Below are 27,619 nucleotides of genomic sequence, written 5' to 3' on the forward strand. Positions count from 1 at the left end.
TTATATCACTGTATATTTATTTGTTATTGACCATTGTTAGGATGTGGCCAAGCGGTGGAACAATAGAGTCTGAGGCAGGTTGTCATCACCCAGTGGTTTGTTTTTATGTTTTTATTTTCTCTTCTTCCCATCTCCCTGTCTCCCTGTGGCCGTCTCGGAGTGATGACCGGAGTGTTGGACGTCCCTTGATGAAGACCGGGAGGATGCGACCCAACTGCGCCGCCCCTTCGCCTCAAATAGATCTGCCATCAGCTCCATCTTTAATCTTTCGAAATGTTCAGTTGCTATCGATATCAGCTCTATCTTTAATCTTTCAAAATGTTCAGTTGGTATCGCATGCACTTATCTGTGTTTCACTACATATGAGTGCATGCCTATCAACTGTTCACCTGTTCTATTGCAACACTACTATCACCTTGAAGAAAGCAGGAAGCCGGACCAGCACTCTCAGATTCAAAAGTTTTGATGGCAGCCTGAAACATACATGTTTCAGAACTGATTTGTTCCTTCGTCAGTGTTTGGCTAGCAGTGTTCAATATGACAAAATGGTGGTTATATACCAGGGTAAGCAGGAAATGACATCAAAACACAGGTGTGCCTGGGATTGCTGGTCAACTTTGACCCTAGGAAGGACCTTTAAATATAAAGTCTATTCCTAAATACAAAAAATACATATATACCATATATACCAAAATTACAAAATTACGAGAAACAAAATACATCTTGCCCCTAGTTTCTAGGGCTAAATAGATAAGTCCCTTACCGTATTTACAAAACAAAATTTCCATATGAGCAACCTTGGAAAACCATACCTCATACATAAAAACAATCATAATTAATCATGAAAAAATAATAATGATGGTGAAAGGCACTTAAAGGAAACAGGTTAACACGTTCTCTTCATTCATTCCCCTTGGTTCAATGCAATTGAACAAATTAATATAATAACATTCACATTGCAATAATAACTTGCGCCTGTCTCCCCCTCTAGAGGGCCTGTGGACTAACTCGAGTCCCATGTATTTGAGATCATTAACGGCATGTTTGCATTTAGAAAAATGTCTAGCTACCGAAGACTTGACATCTGAATTTCTAACTGAACATTTGTGTTCACTGATTCTCGATTTAAAGGCTCTAGTTGTTTTACCCACATAAGAAAAATTACACTGACATTTCAGCAGATACACCAGATTTGAGGAATTACACGTAATACGTCCTTTAACGGGTATACGTTTGCCCGTTATTGGGTGTGTGTAGAATTTATCTTTGATCATGCCTTGACATTGTACACAGGCTTGACAGGGGAAATTACCATCTGGGATGTTGGACATAAAATGAGTGGGTTTCCTTATGGGAAAATCTGTTTTGACTAGAAGATTAGAAAGATTCGCTTGTCTTTTATAAAGATAATTAGGCGAATGTTGAAACGCTGCCCCTGTAAGGGGATCCGACTGAAGAATATGCCAATATTTATTGACAATGCTACGTATGTCTCTCGTGATGGGACTATAAGTAGAAACAAAAGATACTTTGTCCGAGTTTTCATTTTTCTTTTTGGGGGTAAACAACGAGGCTCTATCGATCTGTTTGGTTTTGTTCAGGGCTTTAAGTGTCAATCATCACTATAGCCTCTGTCCTGAAAACTACCACGGAGGACTTCTGCTTGAGCAATAAATCTGTCTTCCATGTCACAAATTCTCCTATAACGAGAATGATTATAGGCACACCTTTCTGTTATGAGTACCTGCACACAGGGTCCTGATGGCTGCTAGCCTGTTTACTTTGTTGAATATGTTCCAATATTTAGCAGGTTGTTCTGTGAATAAGAGTTGCATACGGTAAGAACTGTGAGACAGAGTATACTTTAAGCTTTGATTACATACCTTATTCACTGTTGAATTGTTCTAATATCCAAGCAGGCTGTTCCATAATAAGAGTGCACACGGTACGAACTGTAATACCTTTGATACAAGAATATATTTTTTTATGTCTAACATATTAATGCTTACCTGTTTACATTGCCTGGCCCTGACACAGTGTTAACACACATGATTAATGTTTACAAAGAATGTCTTACAGAGTAATGCATAATCTCTCTTTACTCTCAGTCTCTGTTTATAGCTCATAAAGTTTTCTTTAAAAGAAGGAGGATGTAATATTCATGCCTTGAATATGTCATTTATGACAGGCGCGCCAGGCGCACCTTTCTGTTATCAGTACCTGCACACGGGGCCCTGAGGACCAGTTGGCTGCTAGCCTCGGATAGAGTCACACACTCATGTTGCTCACGTTGCAATAAATAAGTTCACGTAATCTCCTCGTCCCGAATGATTATTCTCTAAAGCTTAAATACGACAGTCATCTTCACCAGTTGTCTAATGCTACTACTGCGTGATAAACCTCATCGAGTGTAAATGGGATGAGAGAAACATTTCAACGAGGAGACATTTGACCCCGACTATCAGTTGCAGCAGCTGAAAGAGACCCAGTTATATGTCTGTCGAAGAGAAGTCCCGCCTCAGCAAAATGCTGGTTAAATAACTGACAGATGGCATTCTTATCAGAGATCTCACGGTTGTTGAATTAAATATGGGTGGGAAGGGAATTGGAGGATTTGTTTTTGTTTACATTTACTGCATTCCAAATTGTTGCAGGATTAGAATATGCATTTGTAACTAGAATAAGGTAATAGTCTGTTTTTGCTTTTCTTACAGCATTCGTACACTTGTTCCTAATCTGACGAAAGGATTCAAGAGGTTTATTTATCACATACATACACACAAGACATATAGTGAGATGAAAGGCAAGCCAGTGTTGAGTCACCAGAGCGCCGAGCGCAAGACCCTGATGTAAACAAGACAAACGTCTTTCTCAGGTCTGCATCCCCTTAACAATTGTGTGTATTGAGCCGTACTGTTGTGAAGGGCCAGATTAAACCGAATATATATATTTATTTATATATATTAAGTGATTAAGTGCTTATTCTACACACCATCGCTGTGTAGGAAATAAAGACCTGTTTCTAATTCGTACATTTGTGTTGGATCCGTTTCATCTACGTGAGAGTGTTCATGATAATATATTTATGCCGTGTACTGGGTGGCCGAATATTAAGTACAAAGGTAGTGGTAGTAAGTATCATATCTAGTAATACAGTCAGGGAATTGTACCCCTCAGTTACAATTGGTCCTTCGAGCCGGAGGGTAATTAGTGTAATATTAATATAGTGTTATTAATATTGAAATGGCCTATGATGAACACTCCACGAAACGATCCTCCTAACCAACGCCCGCAGCGCGAACGACGGCTCCCTCAGTACTTAGAGGCTTACGCTGTCAGTCAACAACCTAGTCTTCTACTAACAGTAAACGCGGTAAAACTAGAAAGTAAAAGTATGTCTAACCCCAACGCCCAGACTACCCCGACCATAGAGGCCCCTACGGGCTCTAATGTAACTGACCAAGTTCACGGTGGGGACCAGTGGGAACCAGACATGACTTCACACCCCGCCAGTACTGAAGAAGTAGTCCCCGATGAGTCCCGGGAGGAATACAACGCTACCGAGAGAGAACTCGGCACGGAAGAAGACGGGGAGAGCACCGTGGAGATAGAGCTCCAAGGCTCCGCAAGGAGTACCCCGAGGGAAGGCTCCCCTATACAACCGCCTTCTCCCAGCGAGGCAGAGAGGACCCTACAGCAGGCATTCCTCGTCAGCCTGAAAGCCTCTACTGAACGCGATAGACTCCAGGGTGAACGCGATCGATTGCAGCTACAGCAACGGAGCGAAGAAGAGCACATACGCCTGGAAATAAGACGCATTCAGATGGAAGAGAATGTGGCCCGAGACCGAGCAGACAGCCAGCGAGCAGCTGCTGGTGCTCTACGGGACGCAGAGCGCGACAGACAGCAAGCGCAACTAATAGAACAGCTGATCAGACGGACAACACCCTCTCCCTCCGCCAGAGGCTCCAGGAACTCGTCTAGACACACCTCCAGGGCGGCATCCCCTAGCCGAGTAAACAACCCTGAACTTGACCAACAGACGAGGTCTATACCCCCCACAGACCACCTCCCCCCACCGGTCCAAGCGAGACCTAGCAACCGGGAAGGAGCAGCATATCCTGTGGAGAGGCTAAACCAGAGACTACAAGCACTGGATGACCTAACTGAAGACGAAGAGGAAGAGGAGGAGAACCGCGCCCGAAGACAGCACAGTACTCTACCGGACCAGGAGGTCCGGTACAGCCCAGGCTATACTCCCGCGGAGCTGCGCTACAGACCCCCGACTCTATACACGGGTGAGCACGACGCACGACCCGCACCGAGGAACAGCACCTGGACAAGCGGGCCATGGTACACTGCCGGTACCAGCCCATACCAAGGAGCGGGAGGAGACTCGCCTAGGAGGCCTCTCCCCCAACGCTCGCCGATGTATCCACAGTCAGCGTCATACATTGGCACGCCTATGGTACCCGACTTCACCCAAGAGAACCGGGCCCAGTATACAGAACTCCGCATGTGTCTGGAGACCATGTTGGTGGATGTATTGGATGAACGCCACAAATACGCCATCCTACTGCAGCACTTAAAGGTGCCCCGCGCACATAATATAGCGCTCGCCTACGCGACTTCCACCACCCCATACACAGCAGCGCTGGTAGCATTGGACCAGAGGTATGGGCGCATATGGGATTACGTGATCCAGGAGATCCGACACATCGACCGCTTACCCCCAGCAATAGACAATCGAGCACTGGACGACCTGTCCATCAGAGTGCAGTCCCTGGTAGGGATGTTGGGAGCGCAAAGAGAGAAGGGGAAGTATGAACTTTACGCCAACTCAAATGTGGAAAGGATCCTGGAGAAGCTGCCGCCCGCTCGTCAGGAGCGCTTTAGGCGGCAGAGGGACCACAGAGACCCGAATGGCCCCGAACCGAACCTCCTCGATCTAGCAGACTTCCTGGCGAGAGAAGTCAGCAGCCTACGGCTAGATACATTCGGACGGAGCACCCCTGGCTCCAGAGAAGGAACCAGACGACTAAATGATGGAAGAAGATCGGTGACTGTGATGCACCAATCGGAGTCAGTACCGAGCAGCAGGAGCCACAGTACCCCCTCCAGAACGGAGAAGTGGAAGATAGTGTGCCCCTACTGTGAGAAAGAACACTGGCTAGCGCAATGTGACTCCTTCCCCAAGCTGAACGCGGAGGAAGCAGGTCAATGGATAAAGTCCAACAAGCGCTGTTTTCGCTGTGCGCGCTCACACATGGCAGCCGAATGCCGCTTAAAGAAAAGGTGCACCAAGTGCGATGGAGCCCATCTGGACATACTTCACGACAGTAACAGACGGCGCCCTTCACCTGCACCATCCAGCCGCAAAGCGAGCGTCATGTACATCGATCCCGCCAGCAGCAGTGGAGCCCGAGTACTCCTAAAAGTAGTGCGTGTGACACTAAGCTACCAGAATAAAGTCCTGGACACTTACGCCGTCCTCGATGACGGGTCAGAGAAGACCCTGCTGCTCGCCTCCGCTGCGGCCCAGCTAGGGCTGCGGGGAAGCGAAACCCAAATGACAATTCGGACAATAAGACGAGATTTGAAGACGATAAAGGGCGAGAATGTCTCATTCTCTATCGCAGCAAGCGGCCAGCCTGAGCGACGGTACCAGATTGCAGACGCTTTCACCAGCCAAGAAATAGGACTGTCGCGGTACACATACCCCGTCGCCAAGCTGATGGAGAAATATGCACATCTGCGCAAGTTACCGATCCCGCTCATAGACAATGCTATGCCGACCCTGTTGATAGGCTCCGACCATGCAGACCTCATTGTCCCGATAGACCGGGTTCATACCGGACCCCGAGGCTGTCCTGCAGCAGTCGAGACCCGTTTGGGATGGACTCTCCAAGGCCCGCTCGCCAAATCTCTCAACCGAAGTACAGCCACTAGATGTCTCCACTCCCGAGTCACAGAGGGAGAAACCGCACTCCTGCAACACGTAGAGCGGCTATGGAGCTTGGAACAAATGCCCTTTAAGAATGGAAAGAAAGACATTCGCTCTAAAGATGACATTTACGCCATTCACCTCCTCGAGACAGGGACCAAGAGAGTCCCGGTCAACGGCGTGTTGAGATACGCCACGCCACTCCTGCGGCGAGAAGGAATGCCTACTTTCCACGCCAAGACAGACGCCATAGAACGGTACCTGCTGAACACGGAGCGGCGCTTAGCCAAGAACCCCGCCCAAGAGAGCGTATACCGCGCTGAGATTGAGAAGCTCATCACAGCGGGACACGTCACAAAGATGGACATTAAAGAGGCTGACCAGACCACTGAATCGTGGTACGTGCCCCACCACAAGGTCCATCACAACGGTAAAGACCGCATAGTATTTAACTGCAGCTACCAGATCGGATCCCAAAATCTGAATAAAGAGTTACTGCCCGGTCCCACACTCGGCCCCTCCCTACTCGGCGTTCTACTCCGCTTCCGCCAGGAAAAGGTGGCCATCAGCGGGGACATTAAAGGAATGTTCCTGCAGGTGAGATTAGTAGAGGCGGACAAGCCCCTGTTACGGTTCCTATGGAGAGAGAAGCCAGGAGATGAGCACCCAGCCATCTACCAATGGGAAGTCCTCCCCTTCGGAACGACGTGCAGCCCCTGCTGTGCGACATTTGCACTACAGAAACATGTAGCAGAGGACCCAGCAGCGGACGAAGAGGTCCGACACAGCGTAAAGAACAGCTTCTACGTAGACAACTGTCTACAAAGCCTTTCAACCCAGGAAGAAGCCGAGGCTCTCCTGATTAAACTCCGCGCCTCATTGATCAAAGGCGGCTTTGATCTCAGGCAGTGGGCCAGCAGCGATCCGCAAGTACTGCGCAGCCTCTCCTCCGAGGACAAGGCAGCCAGCAGCGAGACCTGGATGGCTACAATCCCGGGAGAAGCCCAGGAGATGACCCTGGGATTGGTGTGGCGATTCAAAACAGATTCGCTTCACTACAGACACAAGCCCCTGACTACGGAGCAGGAAAGGCCGGCGGCGGCGCCGACCACCAGACGGAGTGTGTACACAACACTCGCCCGACAATATGACCCGCTAGGATGTATTCTACCGTACACCACCAGGGCAAAAATGATTGTACGAGCATTGTGGGACAAGGACCAGGGCTGGGACGACCCCATTCCCGCACACCTTGCATCCACCTGGAGAGAGTGGGAGATGGAGCTCCACTCACTCCCAGGCGTTAATATGCGCCGAAGCTACTTCCCACCCACGGTGAGGCCAGAGACATGTAAAATGGACTTACACGTCTTCAGTGACGCCTCAGAGGTCGCATACGGATCAGTAGCCTACTTGCGGGCCCAAGACCAGGGGGGAGAGATCTACACAGCATTTGTCCTCGCCCGCTCGAGAATAGCCCCACGCAAGCAACAATCTATCCCACGTCTAGAGCTCTGCGCAGCCCTAGCCGGAGCGCACCTAGCCACGCTCATCCAACGTGAGCTCACCATACCGGTGTCTAGAACAATCCTGTGGTCAGATTCCACGACGGTACTCGCCTGGATCAAATCGGACTCATGCAAGTACAAAGTCTTCGTGGGAGTCAGAGTCACCGAGATTCAAGACTTAACCGAAGAGTAGTGATGCACGATATATCGGCCGCCGATATAATATCGGCCGATATGGCCGTTTTTTTACACATCGGTATCGGACCGATATCAAGATAGGGCCGATATTAAAAAGAAAAAAAAAAAAAAAAATGTTTTTTTTTTTTTTTTTTTTTTAATCTTTTTTTTCCCTTTTTACATGTTTTGGCCTTAAATAGTTTCAAAATATCAGTCATTTCTGAAAATAAGGTACAAAAGTAAAAAAATTATGCGTTTTGGAAAATTGCTCTTTATTTGATTATCATAAAAAAGTGTTTTCTATACAGAGATATCGACATCGGTAAATATCGGTATCGGCCAGAACAGCAATATTAATATCGGTTATCGGTATCGGCCACAATTTTCACATCGGTGCATCACTACCGAAGAGTTAACCGGAGAAACAGAGTGGCGCTACGTTGATACAAAACAGAACCCAGCTGACGTCATCACCCGGGGGATGCCCCTGGATGACCTCACCCGTCGCAATGTCTACAGTGACGGCCCCGCATTCCTAAGACTCCCGGAAGGACAGTGGCCCATGCCTATCCCGAGGGAAGCAAGTCCAGAGGAGGTGGAAATTAAGAAGTCTGTGTTCTGTGGATTGAGCACCGTAGCCTCCACCGACCCTAACATAAACGATTGCACGTCCATAGAGAGTGCACAACAAAGAACATTCCTGCGGTACCACCCGGAGTGCAAGTCCCCCGCTGATATGTCAGCAGCTAACTACGAGGAAGCAGAATTGCTTCTACTGCAGCGAGCCCAGAGAGACTCGTTCCCCGATGAATTGGCCTGTCTACAGGGAGGAAAGCCCGTCCCATCCGACAGCAGATTAATTCACCTGGCCCCCGAGAGCGACGCTCACACCCTCATCAGAGTGGGTGGTCGCCTACGCAGAGCCCCCAATCTACCGGATGACATTAAATACCCGATCGTATCGAACAGCCGACACAAGGTCACAGAGCTGATTATAAAGAAATACGATGAGGATGTACATCACGCAGGAGCAGAAAGAGTCTTCGCGGAAATCAGACGTCGTTACTGGATCCTACAAGGAAGAGAGGCGGTACGACGCTTCCAACGAACATGTCTAGACTGCCGCAAGTGGCGCGCGCAGCCCAGCATACCAAGGATGGCTGACCTTCCTCCATGTCGCCTCCGAATCGGTGACAAGCCATTCCACTCAACGGGTATGGACTGCTTTGGCCAGCTGCACATAAAGAAAGGAAGAGGAAACGAGAAGCGGTGGGGTATTATATTCAAATGCATGACCACCAGAGCGATACACATCGAGCTTCTCCCGACCATGAGCACAGACTCATTCCTTATGGCCTTCCGTAGATTCATATCACGGAAGGGAAGACCGTCTACCCTATTGTCCGATCATGGGACAAACTTTAAAGGCGGCGAAAGAGAGCTGAGAGAGAGCTTCCAAGCTATGGGCCCAGAACTTAAGACCCACCTCGCTCCAGCACAGGTTGATTTCCAATTCAACCCCCCAAACGCACCCCACTTCGGTGGCACTTGGGAACGAGAAGTGCGCTCCATAAAGACAGCCCTGTACGCAGTACTTGGGGCCCAGACTGAGGCGGAAGAAGTCCTAATGACAGTCCTCACGGAGATTGAGGGAGTACTTAACTCGAAGCCCCTCGGATATGTCTCCAGTGATGTGGCGGATATCGACCCAGTTACCCCCAACACACTCCTGATGGCGCGGCTAGATCCCACATTACCCCAGACAATGTACCGGCCTGAAGAAGCGAACGGCCGACGAATGTGGAGGTACAGCCAAGTATTAGCCGACAAGTTTTGGAACAGTTTCCTACTGCACTACCTACCGTCTCTACAGACCCGCCAGAAGTGGGTAAAGGAGAGAGACAATTTGACAGAAGGAACAGTCGTCATGATTATCGATCAATCACTGCCCAGAGCTATGTGGCCGGCCGGCCGCGTAAGCAAAGTGATCACCGGTGCCGACGGCAAGGTCCGAGCAGCTGAAGTGCTCGTCCAGGGTCGCACTTACACCCGTCCCGTGGCAAGGCTCATAGAACTGCCTCGACTCCCAGACACAATCGATGATGACCATGACCCTACAACCCTATGACTTTGTGAAGTTGACTGACCCCTACAGCAAACCCTTATGTGTAAATAGACAACGCGATTAATCTGTCTCCGTTTAACTGATTAGGTCTGGGACCTATTCAGGGGGTGGCTGTTGTGAAGGGCCAGATTAAACCGAATATATATATTTATTTATATATATATATTTAATTGTATTTGTATATTCTCTAATATTCCCTGATATCCCTTGTATATTCCTTGTACAATATGCATTGAATATCCATTCTAGCCTACTGAACATCCCATAATAGTCTCCATTCTACTATTGGTCGAGACCTTGGTGCCAGGCTGCCATACCCCTCAGACCCAGTTCAAACGTACCGCTCGACATGTACGAACAAGTCCTAGTTCCGCGTAGGAATTTGGCTACCACTAATGGGACTATTTGTTCATAGTGCGTATATATACTGCGCTACTAAAGTAGGACTTTCTTTTCAGTCCAGTTTCTTACCCTCCAATAGAGTCACAGACGTAAAGCCTCCCCGCGATGCCACGTGTGGGAGTAAGGCCAAGTTCGGCCTACCATCGGTATTGAGACATCGTGTATATTAATATTTGAATAGTCATATTTGGCACTATATCGTCGAGTTGGACGTAGTCTATTAAGCTAATAATAGTCTGTTAATATATAGTGCTTCGTGCGGTGAGAATACTACCGTAGTCAGTACCCCATCGTTTCGGGCAGAGAACTGGCTGCTTACCCAGGGTGGTTGACCCTATGTGAAGCTGCACCCGAGGAGCCCCAGAGCCGACGAGCGAGTGGACCTGTATACCGGATTATTCTACCGACGACAGCCCGCCTTCCCAGGCACGGATTATGCTTTGGATACTTTGATTATTCTATGGATAAAGACCCCCGACACTACCGTGTGTTGGAACCCCCCCCCCTGGAGAGGACGCAAGGTGAGGAGACGCTCTGCAAGACGAGGTCTCTCCACATCTCTCCCCCGTGGACCGGAGAGAGCCGGCCCACAAAGAGTCCACCTGCTTTCATCTGTGGTCCAAGGATCGCCGGCGCATTGAACGGCACTACAGTGGGTTCACCTGGGATACCCTTGGCCGGACGAGGCAGCTGGATTCTACCCCCCCCCCCTCCTACTCCTGTCGGCTTACAAGCGACCGGATTAACCCCCTCTAGTGTATCCAGCCTATAATCATTAAAGTATCATTGCTGTTATTCCTTAACTATTCCAGGTCGTATATTTACCACCTGCGCCTTCAGAGATTGGACATTATCTATTGATATACCGACGAATACTCCTTGCCATAAAAGTGCATACTATTTCAATTCATAAATGTAATTAAGTGATTAAGTGCTTATTCTACACACCATCGCTGTGTAGGAAATAAAGACCTGTTTCTAATTCGTACATTTGTGTTGGATCCGTTTCATCTACGTGAGAGTGTTCATGATAATATATTTATGCCGTGTACTGGGTGGCCGAATATTAAGTACAAAGGTAGTGGTAGTAAGTATCATATCTAGTAATACAGTCAGGGAATTGTACCCCTCAGTTACACGTACTGTATTGTACCCATTCTGCAATCTGTTAAATAAAGTTTTCATTCATTCATTCATTCCTATCCCTAAACAATGGAGAGAACCCAGGGCTGAACCATGGTGTGACTCTGTCCTTAATGCGAACCCTCTTGAATGGAGCGTGTCTATTTACTACAGCATTAAATTAGTCTATACGTGAGTACAAGACTACCTGAACCTCAGGCTCAGACATGACATTTATGTCACCCATAAACCTCTCTGTATCAAAGTTTTAAAAAATTCCTCTTTGACACCACTTGAGACCCTGACTTCCTTACACCTAGCTCAAAAACACCTCTAGAAGGATATTTATCAACCTTATTAGTGAAAATAAGGTATATCAGAGTGGACTTAGTGATCTTTGAGGTTTGGCCTAGTTGGTGCTACTATCAATTGGCTTAAGTTTAGGCCACACATTAAATGTTTAAGCTGCAAAGAAACATCACTCAGCCAATTCAAATGTAGGTCGCCCATTACAAGCAACTCATCAGCAGAGTATTCAGAAAGCATGTTCACTAAAGCAGCTTAGTATCTGGATGTGCTGATGGAGGACGGTACACTCCTACCACAGTCATAGAATCAAGACCACGTTGAACCTTTAAAGCAAGAAACTCAAAGCACTTTGGGAGAGAGACAGCATTTAAAATTGTCACTGGAAGACTAGACATGACATCAATTCCTACTCCCCCACCCTTGCCTATACCTATACGGTCCATTATAATTACAAAGAGCCAAATCTGAGTTATCAATATTCTCTCCAAGCCAAGTTTCACCCAAAACCAAAATATCTGGGGTTGTCTGTTCAACTAGAATAGTTTTTAGGTAGATGTCTAATATTTAGATGGATTAATCCAAGGCCCTTCCGATTCTTGAAATGTAGTAGCATAAGGGGAGGGTTGGGGTGGTGACTGCACTAGTCCTAACAAGGTGTGGAGGTTGAAGAGGTATTGTGACTATATGTTACTCACAATAGCAACCTCTGCAACAGATCCTGCATTATTATTATTATTATTATTATTATTATTATAGTACCTGCATATTTGTTTATGGTAACAGATTAGGGTTAGTTTAAGGTAACAGTGTGGTTAAGGTTAGTGTTAGGGTTTGGGCGAGGCCATCAGAAAAGTGTGTCTCTCTTGAAGTAAAGGTACGTGCCGCGTCCGGGTTTGTTCCCCAGCAGCTCAGTTCAGTTCAGTTCAGTTATTTTTTATTTCTGGCTTTGGACACATAACAACGGATTTACATACATACATAGTACATACATATAGTACACATTACAGTACACACATATAGTACACATTACAGTACACATTACCTCAATATAGCTCAGTATAGCTCAATGTTTTCTGAAAATGTAAAAGAAATTCAAAAAGATATATATCTACTTATTCGTTGAGTCTGTAAAACATATTGTTCACGAAAATGAGAGTTTCTTACCTTCTCCCTCTCGTCGACTGTTTCAGAGTGACGGTCTACATGTTGACAAGTTTACTCCAGTCCTGAGACCAACAGTGTCGAAAGACAGCAACCTTTGACCACTGAACTTCCGCGTGACGTGGAGCTGGTGAGGGGAGGGGGGGGGGACAGAGCAAACTTAATCTAACTGCAACCTCTGTTATATTACACTTACTGCAGGAACCTAGTATTATATTAGATCAGATTCAAATGTATTGTAATCATACAGCACAAGTACAGTACAACGAAAATAAGTTTGGCATCCAAAACTTAAACTGGGTATAAAATATATAAATTAGTACTACTTACAGGTAGTAATAGTGCTAATCAGAAGTATGTACAGAGTTGTACAGTAGTATTAATATGTACAGTGATACAGGTACAAAGACACTATGGTAGTAAGTCATACGGATGAGCAGCACAACTAGTAAGAGTGGGTAAGAGATATGTACAGATAGATAGTATCTACAGATATGTAAAAAATATTATATATGCGTATGTACAGACAGTAAATATATACATATGGTAAGTATAAATATATATAATATATATATGCGGTATACACAGCATTATTGTGCATTCTATCATACAGAGTTATAGGTTATATGCAGGTGTATAAGTAGGTACTGTATATAGAAAGGTATATATATAGCAGGTATATTCAGTTATATATATATATATATATATATATATATATATATGCAGTACATACAGCATTATTCTACATGCTATCATACAGAGTTATATGGGTAGACTATAGTTTGAGGTAGGTAGTTATGATTACAGTGTAAGGCAGTTGTAGACAGTGAAAGCAGTACTAGGCAGGTATAAATTGAGTATAGACAAGAGTTTAAAGTTTGCACAGTATGAGTAACAGAGCCTATTGATTGATTGAAAATTGTATTAACAGATTGCAGAATGGGTACAATACAGTACGGCTCAATACACACAATTGTTAAGGGGATGCAGACCAGAGAAAGACTTTCGTCTTGTTTACATCAGGGTCCCCCATTTTCAATTCATCATAACATTTATGACATACAGATATACAGTACTGTTACATCCAGACATTTCAGACATACAAGATATACAAATATACAGTACTGTTTAAGAGACGGTTTCTAAAAGAGAGACAGTGCACAAGACCAGGCCGAGCTCCTATCCCTAAACACTGGAGAGAACCCAGGGCTAAACCATGGTGTGAGTGACTCTGTCCTTAATGCGAACCCTCTTGAATGGAGCGTGTCTATTTACTACAGCATTAAATTAGTCTATACGTGAGTACAAGGCTCAGTACAAGGCCTCAGGCTCAGACATGACATTTATGTCACCCATAATAAACCTATCTGTATCAAAGTTTTAAAAATTCCTCTTTGACACCACTTGAGACCCTGACTTCCTTACACCTAGCTCAAAAACACCTCTAGAAGGATTATTTATCAACCTTATTAGTGAAAATAAGGTATATCAGAGTGGACTTAGTGATCTTTGAGGTTTGGCCTAGTTGGTGCTACTATCAATTGGCTTAAGTTTAGGCCACACATTAAATGTTTAAGCTGCAAAGAAACATCACTCAGCCAATTCAAATGTAGGTCGCCCATTACAAGCAACTCATCAGCAGAGTATTCAGAAAGCATGTTCACTAAAGCAGCTTAGTATCTGGATGTGCTGATGGAGGACGGTACACTCCTACCACAGTCATAGAATCAAGACCACCTTGAACCTTTAAAGCAAGAAACTCAAAGCACTTTGGGAGAGAGTCAGCATTTAAAATAGTCACTGGAAGACTAGACATGACATCAATTCCTACTCCCCCACCCTTGCCTATACGGTCCATTATAATTACAAAGAGCCAAATCTGAGTTATCAATATTCTCTCCAAGCCAAGTGTCACCCAAAACCAAAATATCTGGGGTTGTCTGTTCAACTAGAATAGTTTTTAGGTAGATTTCTAATATTTTGATGGATTAATCCAAGGCCCTTCCGATTCTTGAAATGTAGTAGCATAAGGGGAGGGATTGGGGTGGTGACTGCACTAGTCCTAACAAGGTGTGGAGGTTGAAGAGGTATTGTGACTATATGTTACTCACAATAGTACCTGCATATTTGTTTATGGTAACAGGTTAGGGTTAGTTTAAGGTAACAGTGTGGTTAAAGTTAGTGTTAGGGTTTGGGCGAGGCCATCAGAAAAGTGTGTCTCTCTTGCAGTGGCGGCTCGCCACTAGGGGCGCTCGGGCGCCGCCCCCCCTGGTTAACCCTGGTTAAAAGAGAGAAGAATAAGACATTTTTTTTAGTTTTATAGCCCTATAAATAATATAAACATGTTTAAAATGAATAATATTTACTCATTTTAAGTATGTTTGTGTTTCCAATGCACAATATAACGTTAATATATCAAATATAAATAATAGTTTTCCTGAACAGGAAGTGACTTACTGTCTGATAGAGAATACGTTCCGTTACCGTAGCCGCATTTCTCCTAGCCGCATTTCTCTCGGGCTAGACGCAATATCGCTTTGAGTGCGCGTGCACGCCGTGCACTGTTTCATCGCTGTATCCGTCGCAGCCAATCAGTGCGTAACGCGTTGTGCGTTGAAATATGATGTATTATGATGGAAGACGGGCGCGTTTTGAAGCGGTCTAAAGCAAGCAGCGTCTATAATTTCCGTAGCCGCATTTCTCGGAGACGCTCTCTGATTGGCCGACGTCAGTTTTTTGTTTGTTCGACGCGGAAATGGGCAAAGACAGACTCATTCATTCATTCATCACAGTACTGTTGTGTTGTGCTAACAACAAGCTAATAGCTGCTGGATGCAGTCTGGAGAGAGTGGATATACATCAACAGTCTGGGGACAACAGTGGACATAATTATACACTTTATCAAGCCCTCCTCGACCACGTAAACAGTGAGTTAATTCGGTCTCTCTCTCTCTCTCTCTCGCTCTCTCTCTCTCTCTCGCTCTCTTTATGCTGTGTTTTTGTTGAACTAAGTCATTAATTTCGTCGCGGGTGGATCATAATCAACCAGACAATGAATGGTAACTTGTTTAAAATGACAAGTTATACAAATGTGTTCATTATTGACTTGATCAGAGAGAGAGTGGAGTTTCTTTTGGATTGAAAATAAGTGGATTATGGCTTGTTCAATATCGTCTATGTTTGAATGAAAACTTTATTTAACAGATTGCAGAATGGGTACAATACAGTACGGCTCAATACATACAATTGTTAAGGGGATGCAGACCAGAGAAAGACTTTCGTCTTGTTTACATCAGGGTCCCACGTTTTCGATTCATATCGATAGTTTAATAGCTAGCCTTGGCTCGTTTAACAATATGCAAAATATGTGTACAGCCCTGTACTCATACTGAAGTTATTCTTGGTATATAATACTACACATACTAGGTCTGATTCAGGGGCGTAACTTACGCCGGGGACATCGGAAAGTGTCCCCGGCATGTTTTCAGAATGCAGTTATTGTACCCCCCACGTTTTACCGTCCAAATACATGGATAATAAACGGACGACCGCGGCGACCGCGCGGCCAGCACTAGGACCACACACAGAAAATAGCTGATTGTCTCTGAGCTGAGTCTCTGACTACCTGTCCTATTATTATGCAAAGAGCAGTAGATGGTAGAGCCATATGGAATCCGCGATCACGGAATCGCGGACGGAATCGCGGAATTGAGTAATAAAAATGGAATCAACTATAAAAAAAAAATCAAATTAATTTTTTTTTTTTTTACTTTTTTTTTTATGTTGTGGGACTTGTACAGCACTTTGTTCAATTTGGTCAGTGCTGTAAAGTTTAAACCTTTTTAAATCTTAGACAAACAAAACACTTTCATGAAATATTGTAAGCCGTCATTGGAGGGTTTATAAAATCAGCACAATGAACACATCTGTCAGTGCCGAGTCCGACCTCATCTTAAATAACAAACAGCATTGCTTGTTGTAGTTAACAAAGAGAGGCAGAGTTGATTTTGCAAAAATATATAATTTTATTTATTTTTTTTAATACTCGAATTTTATTTTCATATTCGAATCCCATGCCCATCGAACGAAGCTTCGAAGCTTCGAAGTATTTAAGACAGCCCTATTAAATGGACTGTTATATCTTATTAAATTGTGGACATTTATTCATTCCCACTTATTAGACACTATTTCTGATGGTAAAATGAGCGTACAAAGCAAAATACAGAATTCTGAAATATTAAAACGGAAAAAACGGAATTTGGAAAAAAATGAAATGGAATTTGGAAACAAATTAAACGGATTTCATATGGCTCTAGTAGATGGGGGTCGCATTCTTGCCCTGCACGGGCCAAGTACCCACTCGCTACAGTATAGTCTTTGCATAATAATAGCTTGGGTCGTCAGCCGAGCCGAGGTGTGTTTCCTGTTTGTTTCTCTTGAAAATAATCGTGGTTCATAAGACATGACAAATGCGTGTTTACAGAGTCCATCAGCAAGACATAATCATTTGCAAGATTTGCAAACAAGATACAAACTCATTGCAAATCAAATGCCCACCCTACTGATCTGTTCATGTGTTATAATAATAATAATACATTCGATTTATAATGCGAGCACCTGCATTACAATCAAATGACTGATCTGTTATGTGTTATGCACCCGAGTCTCGAGAGGCACTTTATAATAGAAAAAAGACAGTGCAAACATGTATATGTCGCTTACAGTTTATTATGCCTATGCAGCTCGTTTATTTTGACAGAGTTAAACATTTTTCACTAGTATCATTATATTAAATTAGCGGACGTGCAGCTGGACAAGCCCTGGCTCCACGATGACCACCTCTTACAAGAGGCGCCACCGCCTGGGAAAATGCGTATTGCACACCTGGTATTAGAAAAAAAAAATGCCGAAGGGGGGGCGCCCCCCCCCCTGCGACGTCACTGACCACGCCCCCTAATATGTCCCCCCCACCGCTAGGAACAAAGTTACGCCACTGGTCTGATTGTGTAACGAATCGATTCCACGTCGCGCTGTGTGTGAGAGAGAGAAGGAGAGATAGAGGGGGATACTAATTAATTCCGCCCCCCCCGTGAAGAATTCACGAGCCGCCACTGCTCTCTTGAAGTAAAGGTACGTGCCACGTCCGGGTTTGTTCCCCAGCAGCTCAGTTCAGTTCAGTTCTTTTTTATTTCGGGGTTTGGACACATAACAACGGTCATTCCATAAATCACCAAAGTGTTACCAGCTGCTATTGCAGCATTGTCCAACTGTCCAAAAGGGCTAGTAGGGAGAAGCACAGGCTTGTCGGTCCCTACCTACCCCTCATGAAGGCGCGCCAGACAGCCAAATACGGAAATACAGCCGTTTTGAGCAGTGTTGACCAGTTTATAAAAATTATTTAAAATGTTTATTAGCAACGCCGAGCTTTCAAACCCCGCCGTGTGTGTGTCTGAAACCCTAATTGAACGCTGGCTACCTTTGAAATGTATATCTGATATATTTTGGACCCACCCCGAGCTTTTTTTTTTTTTATCCACTTTTTCTCCCATTTTCTATATTTTCTCCCATCCCAATTTCGTATCATCCAATTCAACCCTCCCCTGTCACGAACGCTGTTTCTTGCCTCCCACAAGCCGGCTGCAATGTGCACAAGTCCCCTCCGGTACTTGAGGTAACAGCAGTCGCATCTTTTCACCTGCGCAGCTCGATCTCTCAGTGGCGAGGAGTAACGCGTGGGAGGCTCACGCTGCCCCCGACACTTCCTGATTCTACTGCGCAGGCGCACCAACCGACCTGTAGGAGTCGCTGTCCACAACGCCCGATCCCCACCCATCAGTTTCCCACCCCCTAATACGGCCAATGTGTATTAGTATGAACGACCAGCTAAACTGAAAGCAATGTGGAGCGCTGGGCTCGAACAGGCAAGCCCAGCGTCTCCGTCATTCGTGGCGAGCACCTTGCCCACTACGCCACGTAGCCGCCCATCCACCCCGAGCTTTTAAGCAGTGCTTGCACATCGCAGTCACGGAAGCGGCTAGTCGGGCCCCACCCCTGAAGACTTACGTCTCGTTTTTAATTTTAATTATTTTTTATTTACATACATACATAGTACATACATATAGTACACATTACAGTACACACATATAGTCATAGGCGGCGGGTGTGTAAGGCACGGGTAGGCTGTGCCTTCCCAGACCAGTCGACACATTATTTTTATTTATTACATGGCGTTTTCACATTTGCCGAAATGCTTGCTTGTGATTGGTCAATAGCCCCCGACAGCGGTGAATTATTTTTCGATAACCACCGGTGATTATTGTTTTTCGCAGCTGGAGTAATCAAGCCCCACTGACACACACTGTTTCAGTGCAGCCAATCAGACACACCTGCCGGGCTGCCCGCGATAATAATAATAACTTTATTTGGGCTGACCGAGCCACAGAACAACTGCGATTTGTCAAATGAATTAGGTATATTGTTAGTAAGTTAGCCATGTAATAAGCGGGATAATGTATAGCTATACTCAGTCATCATCGCAAGATAATTGACCTTCACTGACGTTTAAAACACCTCGCCGAGGCGCCTCGGTATTTTAAACTCTGTGTCGGTCAATTATTTTGCGACAATGACCTCGTAGCTATACATTATCCCTTACTTTATTTTTTTCCCTGTGTACCTGTGTGTGTGTGGGGGGGCTGGGGTCGGCCGACCGTCAATGGATAGGTGTGGTGATACTTAACATTCCAGACGGCCTGAAGAAGACTCTGGCAGGAGCACTCATTCAAGGGTACTATGACTATGCTTGCACCTCATGGTACCAAAGCACCTCAAAGGCACTAAAAACCAAATGCACCGGCAACTCTCATGGTTAACGGTAGAGATTAGGCTGGTTTTCAACACAGTTAAATTTTTCAGGAACACTGTCTTTTCATCTCAACCGGTTTTCTAAATACAAACAAATTGTCAGATGCAGTCAGGTTCATTCTTATTTTACTAGGTCAGCTGATGGACAGATTATGTTACCACGTCCAAAATCAAATGCTTTAAAGAGGACTGTTGTTTATCCCGTGCCATCAATCATTGGAATAACTGCCCACTGAACATAAGTAAATTGAATAGTAAAGTGTCTTTCAAATACCACCCGAGAATGCACTACTTAAATATGTGAGCAAAATATTCTGATGTTGATAATGATGTCTACAATGTTTTACTGTTTTTAGATTATCATTATTAATTGTGATTGTCATATGTATCTCATGTTGTTATGTTTTGTGTTTTCTGTTGTCTTTCTGTGTGGACCCCAGGAAGACTAGCTCGCCACTTAGGTGACAGCTAATGGGGATCCTTTTAAACAATAATTTTGATTTTGGTTAGGTCTAATCTGTGTCTAATGAATGGGTTCTTGTGTTGGGTTATGTGTTGTTTTGGAATGTGTTTGTCTAGTGGTTATGAGTATTAGAGTATGAGTGTATGGAATGTTGTGCTGTTTTTGAGCACATTTTAGTTTGCTCTGAGATGTCTTTGTTGTTTTATTGATATTTGTTGTTTTATTGATATTTGTTATTGTTGTCTTTGTTGTCTTTGTTGTTTTATTGATATTTGTTGTTTTATTGATATTTGTTTTTGTTCTATATTAGAAAATTTGGCATACATATTTGGTTGTATGTCTGATTTTAATTGGTTTAATGTTCTATAATTGTTTGTATATTTTATTGGTGTTTTATTGATATTTGTTTTGTTTTTATGTTGTTTATTGATTATTCTTGTTTAATTTTATATGTTTGGATCCAGACCCCAGGAAGAATAGTCGCTGCTGAGGCAGTGACTAATGGGGATCTGAAATAAAGAAATAAAGAAATAAACAACAACAATAAACCTCAAAGGCACTAAAAACCAAATTACAAATATCACAAAACAAACTGGTCAGACTACTGCTTGACCTGACTCCTAGAACCCACCTCACCCCTGCCCACTTTGCCAACCTAGGATGGCTTGGAGTAGACGACAGAGTACAGCAACTTGCAATGGGCCTGGTCTACAAGATACACTACACGACCAAGGTACCCATGCACATGTCAAAATACTTCCCAAAGGTCAGTGAATACCACGACACCAGAGGGAGCTCCACAAATCATGTTAAACCCAGATTCGTCTCTAACAAGGGACTAAAACGTTTTGCAATTATGCCACATCAATGTGGAACGCCCTACCCAAAGCAATCACAAACAGTACTGTATTTGCAAATCTGGTATGTCATAAATGTATAGATGTAGTACTGTCTATCTGTATGTTGTGTGTGTCATATATATATGTTATGATGAATTGAAAATGGGGGACTTAAATTAAAAAGTAGATCTTGGTTCAAAAAAGGTTAGGCACCCCTGCTCTAGAAGATCGCATCCGTGAAGCCACAGCGAGCCCTGCCCCTGGGCATAACAACGTGACCCGATCACCTGAGGCTTCAGGTAATCCACCCCACACTGATTTGGGAGAAAAAAACACTGGCCCCTCTAAGCCAGTCCTGCCAGAATATCCTAAAACATATTTTGGGAAACAGAAATGTTCCTTTTCATCGAACTTCTTTATTTGTATATGAAATCAGAACCTGGACAGTTTGCGTGCAACCAAAACTAAAAGGTAAAATGTTTCGCACTTCGCGCAAGCTACGTTACAATTACAGCCTTCCATAACCTACATATAGTACACATTACAGTACACATTACCTCAATAAAGCTCAGTATAGCTCAATGTTTTCTGAAAATGTAAAAAAAAAAATTTTAATGATATATATTTACCTATTCGTTGAGTCTGTAAAACATTGTTCACGAAAATGAGAGTTTCTTACCTTCTCCCTCTCGTCGACTGTTTCAGAGTGATGGTCTACGTGTTAACAAGTTTACTCCTGAGACCAACAGTGTCGGGAGACGCCAACCGCGTTATTTCTAAACCTATCCGCATTTCTGGCAGACGCTCTCTGATTGGGCAAACGCGATTGGGCGGGACGAGCTGTGTCTTTGCCCATAGTAGGGTATATCTGCAGAGCCGCAGAGCCCTGCGTGCCAATAGGGTCCAGCTGCATCGCCGGAGGAGTCTATATTAATCCCAGCCGAAGAGTGCAAGAGCGCTTCCGCATTCTTCCCCATTCGCCGGTAAGCAATGCGCATTTCCTTTTCCTTTGCCCAGGTGCTCGCCACGCATGCGCATGAGGTCCTCGCTTGGTTCAGACCCCCATTCAACACGGTTAATCACAGATGCCAGAACGCGCCATATTAAAGCCTTTGGTTCATATTAGCAACGCTGGTCGCAACGCTGGTCAATCACATTAACGCTGGTCAATCACATTAATCACAGAACACGCCATATTAAAGCGCTACCAGATTCACTCGCAACGCCATAACGTTATTTCCCTGTACATTGCAACGTTAACACAACGCAGCTGTCAACTGTACTTTACATATTATCCAAACGAGGACCACATAACGCCATAACATTCGCTCTATTAAAACAACAACTGTGATATATCTCCTGCATCTTCTCACCGGTCTCTCATCTCGCTAGTGAGTTCAAGGGAAAGCTTCAAGTACAGGAAGGAGACATTAGACTAATTGCAACACAGTCAGTCACACAGGTTTCCATAGGCGTATATGTCACACTGCTATAGTACGTAGCATCAATGTACTTGGAACTCCTATTGTACATTTGACTGCTTTTAATCCTTGCCAACTATTTACTGACTCATTGTTACAAAGTACAGTTGCACGTTACAATGTACAGTTGGGCTACAATGTACAGTCGTGAGAAATAACGTTATGAATGCCCGAAATAACATAACATTACAAAGTACAGTTGACAGCTGCGTTGTGTTAATGTACAGCGAAATAACGTTATGGCGTTATGAAAGTACAGTTGACAGCTGCGTTGTTAATGTACAGCGAAATAACGTTATGGCGTTATGAAAGTACAGTTGACAGCTGCGTTGTGTTAACGTTACAATGTACAGCGAAATAACGTTATGGCGTTATGTGGTCCTCGTTTGGATAATATGTAACGTTACAATGTACAGCGAAATAACGTTATGGCGTGCGTTGTGTTAACGTTACAATGTACAGGGAAATAACGTTATGGTGTGTTATGGCGTTATGTGGTCCTTGTTTGGATAATATGTAAAGTACAGTTGACAGCTGCATTGTGTTAACGTTGCAATGTACAGGGAAATAACGTTATGGCGTTGCGAGTGAATCTGGTCCGCGTCGCGATAATATACATGTATTCCATTTCCATTTCGGCGTCTGAGCCGCGAAAAAGAAAATGCGCATTTGGAGGGCATTACCGGGGCCAATGAGGGCAAAATGCGGAAGCGCTCTTGCACTCTTCGGCTGGGATTAATATAGACGCTCCCCGGAGATATCCGCTCACGGGCAACTTCCGCCAGCCACACCACACTTCTGCCGCTGACGGGACACGCGCTGATTGGCGGAAAGTACGGAAGTATCTCGAAGTATGTCTGACGTATCTCGAAGTACGTCTGATGTTTCTCTACGTTAGCGAACGTTAATTGAACGTCAAAAGCAGATGCAGTTAGTTAGCACGCAGCAAACAACTTTAACAAAGATGGAGAAATGCAATTACAAGGTACGCCTTATTATTACCTTGTATTCATAAGATAAGATAAATTCAGCAGCATGGATTGGGGAGGGGGGAGGGGAGGTACAGGTAGTAGAAGACATAGAGGTACAGGTCACATAATTGGGCCTAATAAAATTTATAGTTGGTTTCAGGTTGCCGACCGACCCTGCCGATTTAGGTGCGACCCAATATATTTTATGAGTTTTTTAAAAAAAATAATAAAGAAAAAATAAAAAAAATCTGATTTTTCTTTTTTTTTTAGAATAAAGTTTCATAGAAATCTTAGTCAAACATTTAGTATTATGGATATTAAACATGCTGGCAGAGTACATGCATCCATGTTGTTGTGAACATTTTAATTAAATAAAGAAATTCCCTAGAATAAAAGAAAGAATAAAATAAAAAAATAAATAAAAAAAATTCCCTACCTACCCATGGCCAAACTGACAACCAACCTGAAACCAACTATTAATTTTGTTAGGCCTTATAGTACAGTGGAGAAGTAAAAATAGAATAAAAAGGCAGTGTAAACAATATACAATATTATTAACTCTGGACATGTGCATATGAGCAACAAGGTGCGAGATGAGGGTATGTATATCAGTTATTTTGCCCTACAATAAATATAGTTGGAATATATAATCTATAGTCTAAATCTAATCCTAAATTATCTAATTATCACGGTTGTGTTTGGATATAGAGAGATGGAGAGAGAGGGAGGAAGCGCTGCCTGGCAGGAACCATGACACACACACTGGTACCATTTGGACCATTTGGTAGGTAGTGCTTTTGCCTACTTCCTTCACAATCATAGGTTTGAATATCAGCTTAGGCCATGTTGTTATGCGTGCCAAGTTGTGTGTTGGGTCCACTTCAGATTTATGATAACCTTTTAAGAATGTGGAGATGTCCCTGCCCTTTCTCAACCTCAGTTTGATCTGTGGTGATGAGCGGCCAATTTCTTGTGTGCAACAGAAATATTACTTGTCCTATTATTGTCCCTTATTTGAAGAGATTAATGCACAAGAGCTGTACTGGCCTAACAGAAATTATGTTTGTGCTTTCTTCTAGATAACGCCTTCAACCATCATTTGGCCATGGGACTGGTTCTCGGCAATGGAAATACATTTTTTTTTTTACAAATTGCTAAAAACACTGTCGACTGATTTCTTCTGCAGTTTATTATTGCATTTACATGTTGAAATAACCATCGCTTAGATCAATAACACTTGTGTTACCTAAAAGCTGTAAATAGTTATGTAATGCCATTAGATTTGAAACGCATTTTAGCATTACAACCCAATAACTGAACTATGTTTGTATTTGTTACACCTTATCCTCAGTATTTTGACCTCTTATCTAGGGACATCTATGGATCTCAGGTATGGACAAATCCATTATTGGAATACAGGTAGGTACAGAGCAAACGCTGTCTGATTGACAGGACTCCCTAGAAGAAGAGATCTTGTATCTCAATGGGACATTCCTGGATAAATAAATTGATTGATTGATTGATTGAAAACTTTATTAACAGATTGCAGAATGGGTACAGTACAGTACAGCTCAATACATACAATTGTTAAGGGGATGCAGACCAGAGAAAGACTTTCGTCTTGTTTACATCAGGGTCCCCCATTTTCAATTCATCATAACATATATGACATACACGACATACAGATAGACAGTACTGCTACATCTATACATTTATGACATACCAGATTTGCAAATACAGTACTGTTTGTGATACAAAAAGAGTCCAGAAAAGAGAGTATATACATTTGACGTAGAAACTGTACATTGGAGGAGGTTGGGTAGGTGGGGGGGGGGGGGGCACTGTACATTGGGGGAGGGGGGGGACACTGTACAACTGTACAAGCAAAACTGTACATTGGAATATTGACAAAACCATACTTGGTCATTTACTGTACATTGGAGGGGGTTGGGTTACAACACAGGAGCAGAGTATAAACAGTACAGGAATGAGAAACAGTCTAAATGGGTTTTAACATTTTAGTTTATTTCATGCGGATATGATCTGTAATACCTGATCAGTACAATATCTACTAACCTGATCAATACAAGATATTCCTACCTGATCGATATACGTTCGGTAACTTCCCCCCCCCCTCCCCCCCCCCCCTCATGTTGATAACGGAACAAGGAACTCTTCAATCAATCACTCTCAACAACCGCACGTCAGCGCAGACGTACTTGCTTTTGACGTTCAATTAACGTTCGCTAACGTAGAGAAACTGGGGTGGTGACTGCACTAGTCCTAACCAGGGGTGCAGTGCTGGGCATACGTGGTCAAACGACGTTTGGGCTTCGTCACTGAGGCAGAATTGCATGCATCCTATTATTATGCAAAGTCTAGGTGATAAGTGCCGGCCGGCACTTATCACCTAGACCAGTGGTGCCCAACCAGTCGATCGCGATCGACAGGTAGATCGCGGGCTGATTTCAAGTAGATCTTGATTAATAAAATTTGATTATTATAAAAAAAAAAAAAAAAAAAAAAATTTGCTAAATCAACTCTTCCTCTCTTTGTTAACTACAACAAGCAATGCTGTTTGTTATTTAAGATGAGGTCGGACTCGGCACTGACAGATTTGTGTTCATTATGCTGCTTTTATAAAGCCTCAAATGACGGCTTACAATATACAATTTTGGCTGGTAGCTCTCGGGCTAGGTGGTAAATAAAAAAGTAGATCTTGGTTCAAAAAAGGTTGGCCACCCCTGACCTAGACTGTGTGTGCGTGGAGTGTTGGGCGTGTGTTATGTGACAAAAGACCGCCCGTCTCGTCCCCAACTCCGACTCATGAAAGAGGAGAGAGACATGTATGCGCGTGCGCGCGGGAGAGCGCGTGCACGTGGCGTTTGGCCTTGGCCCATATTACGACTGCACCACTGGTCCTAACAAGGTGTGGAGGTTGAAGAGGTATTGTGACTCTATGTTACTCACAATAGTACCTGCATATTATTTGTTTATGGTAACAGGTTAGGGTTAGTTTAAGGTAACAGTGTGGTTAAGGTTAGTGTTAGGGTTTGGGCGAGGCCATCAGAAAAGTGTGTCTCTCTTGAAGTAAAGGTACGTGCCGCGTCCGGGTTTGTTCCCCAGCAGCTCAGCTCAGTTCAGTTATTTTTTATTTCGGGTAGGGCTGGGCGATATAACGATAACGATAAATATCGTGATATATTTTAATAATCGATATCGAATATCGAAATTAAAAAAAAATCGAAAAATCGTTTTTTTTTTTTTTTACCTGCAACAGGGCAGTTTTAAAACCAGAGACAGTGGACAGACTTGTCTTTCTTGCCTGCAACTTAAAGTAATGGCTTTGCTTGTCCAAATGACAATACTGACCAAATTCAGATTTATTTTTCTCTTGTCCATTTATTTTGTTTGCTTTCTAATTTAAAATACATTTTGAAACCGTCTGTACACAGTAGGCTATGTGTGCTAGCAGAACTAGACTCCAGTCACGAGTCACGGTGCACATGTGCAGTGGTTTGTCCACCAAAAAAGCGCCAAAAGATCGAAAATAAACGAGCAGAGCCAGAACTGTTCAACTCCTCTGGAGCCACAGCCAGCAGAGAAGCCGGTTTACTTTAGCTTTTAAACCAGCTGCAGCCTGAGAACTGGAGTGTGAGGGGATGTAACACTAAAGATGGCGGCAACGACAAAGAATTGCTGCAAAATAAACATACATCTGTTGTTAAAAAAAAAAAAAAAAAAAAAAAAAAAAAAAAAAATTTATACTTATAACAATTCGATAATTATCGATATCGAGAAATAAAATAAAATTATCATATCGTTATCGCGATATGATTTTTTTCCATATCGCCCAGCCCTAATTTCGGGGTTTGGACACATAAGGGCCCGCGTCCACCTGGCTCACAAAAACACTGATAGTGCGCCGGCAGCGCTGGCATGAAGCGCATCTTGTAGATGACGGAAAGAAATCTACAGCCATCCTTTTATCGTTTTTTCATGCCGCGGTTTTGCACATATTATAGCATATTTTAATAACTTTATTGTATATTAATTATATATATAGTTATTGCCTGACACCACAGTTCGCCATTTGCTTTTTAGTAGTGTATTCGTGTAGTTATTATTATTAGTGTATTTGTGTTTTGTCGCGAATCTCAATGGCCCGTCTCCTGTGGGAGACAGCCAAGACAGGCAGGCAGCTCCGGTGTCAGGTTACAAACAGAGTGGTAGATATGAATGGCTGTGATTGG

General features: G+C 43.7%; 1 protein-coding gene across 1 annotated transcript in view; it reads right to left on the reverse strand.

Annotated features, from left to right (window-relative positions):
* The window catches only part of LOC311232598 (NACHT, LRR and PYD domains-containing protein 1-like), a 122,615-nt gene extending 100,934 nt beyond the window's left edge, over positions 1-21,681 (reverse strand). The window contains exons 1-2 of the mRNA XM_084319458.1: positions 21,594-21,681; positions 12,752-12,875 (exon numbers count right to left, since the gene is read on the reverse strand). The gene's annotated coding sequence lies outside the window, so the exon portion shown is untranslated. The remainder of the gene's footprint in view (positions 1-12,751; positions 12,876-21,593) is intronic.
* Between the last annotated feature and the right edge of the window lie 5,938 nt (positions 21,682-27,619).

This window comes from Notolepis coatsorum (genome assembly GCF_963971535.1).
Source record: "Notolepis coatsorum genome assembly, chromosome: 7".
Lineage (NCBI taxonomy): Eukaryota > Metazoa > Chordata > Actinopteri > Aulopiformes > Paralepididae > Notolepis > Notolepis coatsorum.